The sequence below is a fragment of the Durio zibethinus genome, chromosome 13 (assembly GCF_047325235.1).
Source record: "Durio zibethinus cultivar Kanyao isolate XHJ-2024 chromosome 13, ASM4732523v1, whole genome shotgun sequence".
In the NCBI taxonomy this organism is placed as follows: Eukaryota; Viridiplantae; Streptophyta; class Magnoliopsida; order Malvales; family Malvaceae; genus Durio; species Durio zibethinus.
In genome coordinates this window covers 3,628,390-3,635,110 of record NC_143174.1, presented here as the reverse complement: position 1 = coordinate 3,635,110, position 6,721 = coordinate 3,628,390, and positions in this window count along the sequence as shown.

Sequence of the window (6,721 nt, the reverse complement as noted above, 5' to 3'; positions counted from 1 at the left end):
TTAAATTTGTTAGAATAAATATTTGATTATTTTTATAATAATAATAAAAATGAAAATAATAAAAAATAAAAATAAATAATGAAATATATATATTAAAATTTTTGATAAGTTTGTTAAGTTTAAAATAAACCTTGTAAAATAATTTTAAAAAATGTAAGAAATGAAAAATTTTATTCTACGATGAGATTCAAAGTTATTCCGAGTAATAATACCTACGAAATCTCTAAGTGAGAAGATTTTTTAAAAAATACTACTAGTGTATTGAAGTATTTTAAAAAGTTTTTAATACAATAAAAATTTTTTTTTGCTATAAAATAGTAAATAAAAATTAACTAATTTTTTAAAAATAAAGTGATAAAATAAAAATGAGGAAAAAATAAATTTTATCTGATAACAAGATTCTAAAAGTATTTCGAATAGTGATACTTTACGAAATTTTTACGTGAGAATTTTTTTTAAATATTATCAGTGTATTAGAGTATTTATAGAAAATATTCAATATGATAAAAATTTTTCTTTTCTTTAAAAATTTAAATAATAATTCAATTAAAAAAAAGCAATAAAATTTCTAAAAGTAAAATAAAATGTGTGCATCAATATATTATTATTTGCATTGCATGCATGACATATTTTTTGTGAAAAATGAATCCAAGCCTTCGAGAATGAGATTTTAAGATATTTCGAGAAGTGATGCTTAAGAAATTTCTAGGTGAGAAAAAGTTCTTTTAATGTTACCAATACACTGAAATATTTTAAAAATTATTTCAATAAAAAAGCTCCAATTTACTTTTATCGAACAAAATAGAATAACAAAAGAAATAAATATGGAGTAATAAATAATAATGAAAATTAAAAAACTTCGATAAAGAAGAAAAATCAAGGAAATTATTTTTTTAAACACCGAAACTAAAACTGTTTTTTATCAAACTTAATGGATAATATGTAGTTAATTGGTACAGTTTTAAATAGGCGCTATAGGAGTATTAATTCTTCTCCACGCGTAACCGACTCTCGGATCCAAGTTATTTTGTAGATCTTAAAATTATCTTTTTAATAAATTTTAATTAATTTTAAAATTTTATTAAAATAATATGTTTTAATAAGTGACCAATGGCACATAGCCAAAAAAGATTGGTGGCAATTTCGTTTTTCATTTTTTTTTTTTCATTTTCAAATTCATCGGACAACTCCAAAACCGTTATGACATGTATTATTATGTGTAAATTTTACACATTTGATGAATTAAATGATGTTATATCATTCATGAGCAAATATAAATTTTTACAAGTTCTTTAAAATAAATATATAAAAATTTAATTTTTTTTAAATTTTTATTAATGAGATATTATTATCTAATTCACTAATATTGTATAAAATTTATATGTTGATAATGTATCAAATATAATTTTTGATATTTTTTGTTATTATTTTTTATTTATGAACATGATAAAATTAGATTGTTTAGTCTTCTATATTAGGACAACGCATGATTATATAGTTACATTAGAAAGTTGGGCTATTAGCTTAAACTCATTAAACAAGTTTAAGTACAATTTTTAGACCTATTTAAATTTCAAGTCGAGTTTTTGGATAAAATATTTAAACTAGAGTTTGGCTTGACCTAGCCTAAATTCACATGTATATAAATTTTTTATTTTTATATATATGTAAATTATATATTAATTAATTCACATGTATATAAAATTAAAATTAAAAATTATATATATATTATTAAACTTAATTTTTATTTTTAATTTATATATATGTGAGTTAAATATAATCGTATTAAACCTAATTTAATCACATTTTAAAATTTTTTATACATAAATTAAGTTTAATGGATGTGCTTGAAATTTATTTTTTTTAATTTAAACCAAATTTGAAAAAATTTTGAAGTCTAAAAATTTAGGCTGGACTTAAATAAGCATTTAAGCTATTAACGCCGAGTATGATTTCGGCCGACCTATAAACCCCTCTAGTTATGTGTTTGAGCCTTCAATTTCTCAATTACTACTTTTTATGTTGGGATGAAGTACAAGATAATTAAGATATAAATAATTATTTAAATGTATATTTGGTGTATATAATTATAAATAAAATATAAAATATGAAATAAAATTATAAATAAAATTAGATTAGATGATGCTAGACTATTTTATGTTTTGTGTGTGCTAGTATTAAGAATATAACAGGAATATAATATGTGTAAAATTAAAAGTAGAATCAAATAATTTTTTAGTCAAAATTATTCTTTCCAAAGTTAAAATAATTTAAATTTATAATTTTTTTATATAAATGTAATCCAAATATTTTTAACTAAAAAATATATATTCTATGATCATTCTATATATCAAAGTCAAATTTAATTTTTGTATAATTTATATTTAATAAAATAATCGATCATTTTAAAAAAATTAAATTATTCTAAAAATGATTTTTTAAAACTTAATTTTTATAAAAAATATTTATTTCACTATTTTTCCTTTTATTTTCTTTCTTTTTCAATTGCTTTCTTTTTTATAATTTAAATTTAAAACAATTTATATGATTGAGAGGTAAATTTATTTTTCAAAAAATTAGTTTTCCAAAACAAATAGTTTAGTTTTTTCAAAAATTCAGAAATATAATTTTATATATTTTCAAATTAGTTTTCCAAAACAAATAGTTTAGTTTTTTAAAAAATTCAGAAATATAATTTTATATATTTTCTTTCTTTCTATTCTTTTCTCTTCTTCTATTTTATTCTCTCAAAACAAGAGGGAAAAAAGAAAAAAAGAAAGAAAACAAAAAAGAGAGAAAACAAAAATGAAAAATAAAAATAAGAAGAAAAATGCTATTTAAATTTAATAATTCAAAATTTAATAATTAAAAAAAATTTTAATTTAGAATAGTTTTTTTACTTTTATGGATAAGAGTTAAATTTATTTGTAAGAAATTAAAACAATTAATTCCAAAAAAGAAAATTAATATTTCAAAAATATCAAAAATTATTTTTATCAACACTAAAATTTTTATTTATTTGTAAAAAAAGAAGAGAAAGATGGAAAGATAAAACAAAAGAAAGAAAAGGAAGAAAAAACAAAATAAGAAAAATAGGAAAAATGGGGAAAAATAAAAAACGCAATAAAAAAAAGGAAAAATGAAAAAAATAACTTATATTAACCAATTAAATAATGGCACTAGTCAATTTATTAAATGCTTAAATCAAATTTTAAATGTAAATTTCTAAAATAAAATAGGTAATTTATAATCTTATATCGTAGAATTCGAAATAACCCTCACCATTTTAGAAGAATTAAGTTATCCTATGTTAAAAGTACAAGTAATCCTCTTTACAATCCAAATTTCAATCCTGCCACTTATACGAAGACAAAACATAAAATAAAATAATAATCGTTCAATTCTGTCCATAATTTATATACCAAACATGCACGTTTTATTAATGGTAATCAGGTTATTAAGACCACTTAAGAAAGTCCATCCCCATCTTTAAAATTGATAAGAGAACATGTGTCAATCATTCAAATTTTTGGTACTTGATTCCACAAGACAGTACTTTTTGCTTTTGAACCATTCGTTCTTCATTATAATCAAATTAGTAAGAAGATCATTTGGAATTTGGATACCACATTACTTTTGCTTTGCATATGACCTTACAAAATCTGTCCATCAAAATTTCGGAAGCTGGTGAGAAGTTTAGATTTTTTTTTTGTGTGGTCAGGTTCCGCCCACCCAACCATTTATTTATTAAATTTTTGGAGAATAAAAGTTTCTATGATTTGGATTTTGGATTTTGGGAGTGACTTGCATATTCTAGAGTAGGAAAAGAAAAGTCAAAATGTTGCTTCCTCATGCTTTGATTTTAATTTTAGGGCCTAAGGATGTTATGAAATTTTTATTATTATTATTATTATTATTATTATTCCACCCAGCAATTAAATGACTAAATTTTTGAAGAATAAAAGTTTGCTTGGTGTGGAATTTGGACTTTGGGAGTGACTTACATAGTCAAAATGATTCTTGGTCATGCTTTGATTTCAATTTTAGAGGGAATGGTTTTAATTAAAATATCATTATTATTATTATTATTTGTCGCCAAATATAGTCGATGGTAAATATGATTTAGAGTTGTTGCATATTTTCTATATGTTTATATTTAAGGATGGCAAAGACCCGTCAATACTTTAATTTAAACTCACATTTCATTTATAATTTTATCATTAATTTGTTTCTATTCATATTTATTTTTTTGCATTTTACTTTCTATTAGTATTTTGTAATAATAAAAATATCAATCAAAAGAAATTTTAATAAATTATTAAGTTTCTGCCATATTATTCATAAGAAAGAAGCTACTTTTTTTTGGTACTCGATATTGTCAAAAACTTAAACTTTGAATTTACCCCTTAAAATCGATTCCCCACAATTGAAATAAGAACAAAGTCTCACAGATTTTGGCTTTCAAGCTCAAAAACATTTGATAGACAAATTAAAAGAGTTATATATGACATTTTTCCTTTGATTGTGGTACACAAAACTTTTGTTTAATTTTCGCTTCTAAGCCTCTCTATCTGTATACTTTGGAGATTGAAAATAGCTGTTTATGATGCTTGTTCTTTTGTTTTTAGTCCCTTTCATAGCATTCTTCTAATGGTTAGAAAATATTGTATTTTTTCCTTCACTAAAAATTTCTGTGTTGTCTTCATGATTAGGGTCTAAGAATTGGGCCAAACCAACTCGAGTTTTATGGACTTAACATTTCAAGAATTAATTAAGTCCATGCATGTCTAGGATTTTTAAGTTACATTTGGCATGTAAGATTAGTTGAAAGATATGATGCTAATCATTCTATTATATGTTTATTATATACTTAAATAAAACGATTGGATTATTGAAAGGATTAAATATCTTATGATAATAGGATAACTATATCCTTTAAAAAAGTAAGGAATTGTTTTCAATCAATAGGATTAGATAATTTATTAGAATTTTTAAAAAATAAATTTTTTATTTTACCCTTAAATAATAAAATTTATATTTTATTTAATTTTAAATTTATTTATTATTTATTTAATGTATCTATTTGTTTATTATGAGTATATTTTTAAGCCAAAATTATTAAAGGAATATATCAATTAAAAAAATATTTGGGCAACTTTTAATTAATTAATAGATGATCTCTAAAAAAAAAATTTGAGAAATTATATCACTTGTGACTACATAAAGATGAAATTAACATATAAAGAGTAATTTTGATCAATAAAAAAAATATTATCCTTTCCTAATATTAATTTTGTACATAATAAATATGATAAATGGTAAAATATTATTTTTAATCCTTACACACACCAAACATAACACATGATTATATAATTTAATCTAATCATATTTATAATATTATATTATTATATCCTATTATAATTTTGTGCACCAAACATAGCCATAACACTTTATATAACTATTAAAAAATGAGGGAATTATATATTGATATTTTTAAAATGATTTATATAAACATATTTATTTAATAAAATTAGACATTTTATCACATGCTTTGCATGTGATTTGACATGTTATATTTACATTGACCAAAATAAAAAATTATATTGAGAATTTTAAATTTTATTATTTTAAAAAATCTAAAACTAAAACGAAAAATTACATAAATATTAATTTGATATGCATAATAAATAGTAGAAATTGCAATATAACTTATTAATTAAAGAGTATGAAAAATTGCAACAAATAGTGTTAATAATACAAATGATAATGAATGAAATCATAATATTAAATAATAAATATTAATTATTAATAGAGGTGTTCATGGGTTGAGCCAAATCGATTTGAATCAGGCTCATACTTAATATTAATAACTTATATATTTGTCTAAGCCTTATTCAAAATTTCGGGCTTAAAAAATTTTACACACTTAGCCCAAATTAAAAAAATATATCATAAATTTATTCATTAAACCTAATTTATATAATAAAAAATTAAAAAAATGTGATTAAATTAAATCTAATTGAATTATATTTAATTTCCATATATATATATAAATTATATATGTAAAAATAAAAAATAAAATTATATAAAAATAAAAAATAAGTTTAATAAAATATATAATTTTTATTTTTAATTTATATATATGTGAATTAATTTATATATAATTTACATGTATATAGAAAAATAAAAAAATTATATATATATGAATTCGGACTCAATTGGACTAGACTCGAACTTTAAATGTTTTATTCAAGATTCGGCCCGAATTTTAAATGGACTTAAAAATTATGTCCAAATCAATTTAACAAATTTTAATTTTTTGTCCAAATTCTTTCAAAACTTAGACAAATCTTTGAGTTTGAATGGGTATGTAGCCCGATTTTTGAACTAATCTAATTATTAAGTTTAAAAATTATAAAATTTTTAGCAAGACAAACAAATCTTTTACAGGATAATAACACTAAGAATTTGTAGATCACAAAACATAAAACTTTTAAGTTAGATAATTATATGGAAGCAATAATAATACATACTATGCTTCACAATTTCGAATGAAACGCTTTTATTATATTGATGGCATTAAATAGTAAAAAAATCTTAGATTTTAACTTATAAGAAAGAATAAATTGTAGATTATTAAGATAATGAAAATATATTAGAAATTAAATTATACTAGGGTTACATATGCTAGTATAACGTTAAATTTTATTAGATCTTAAAC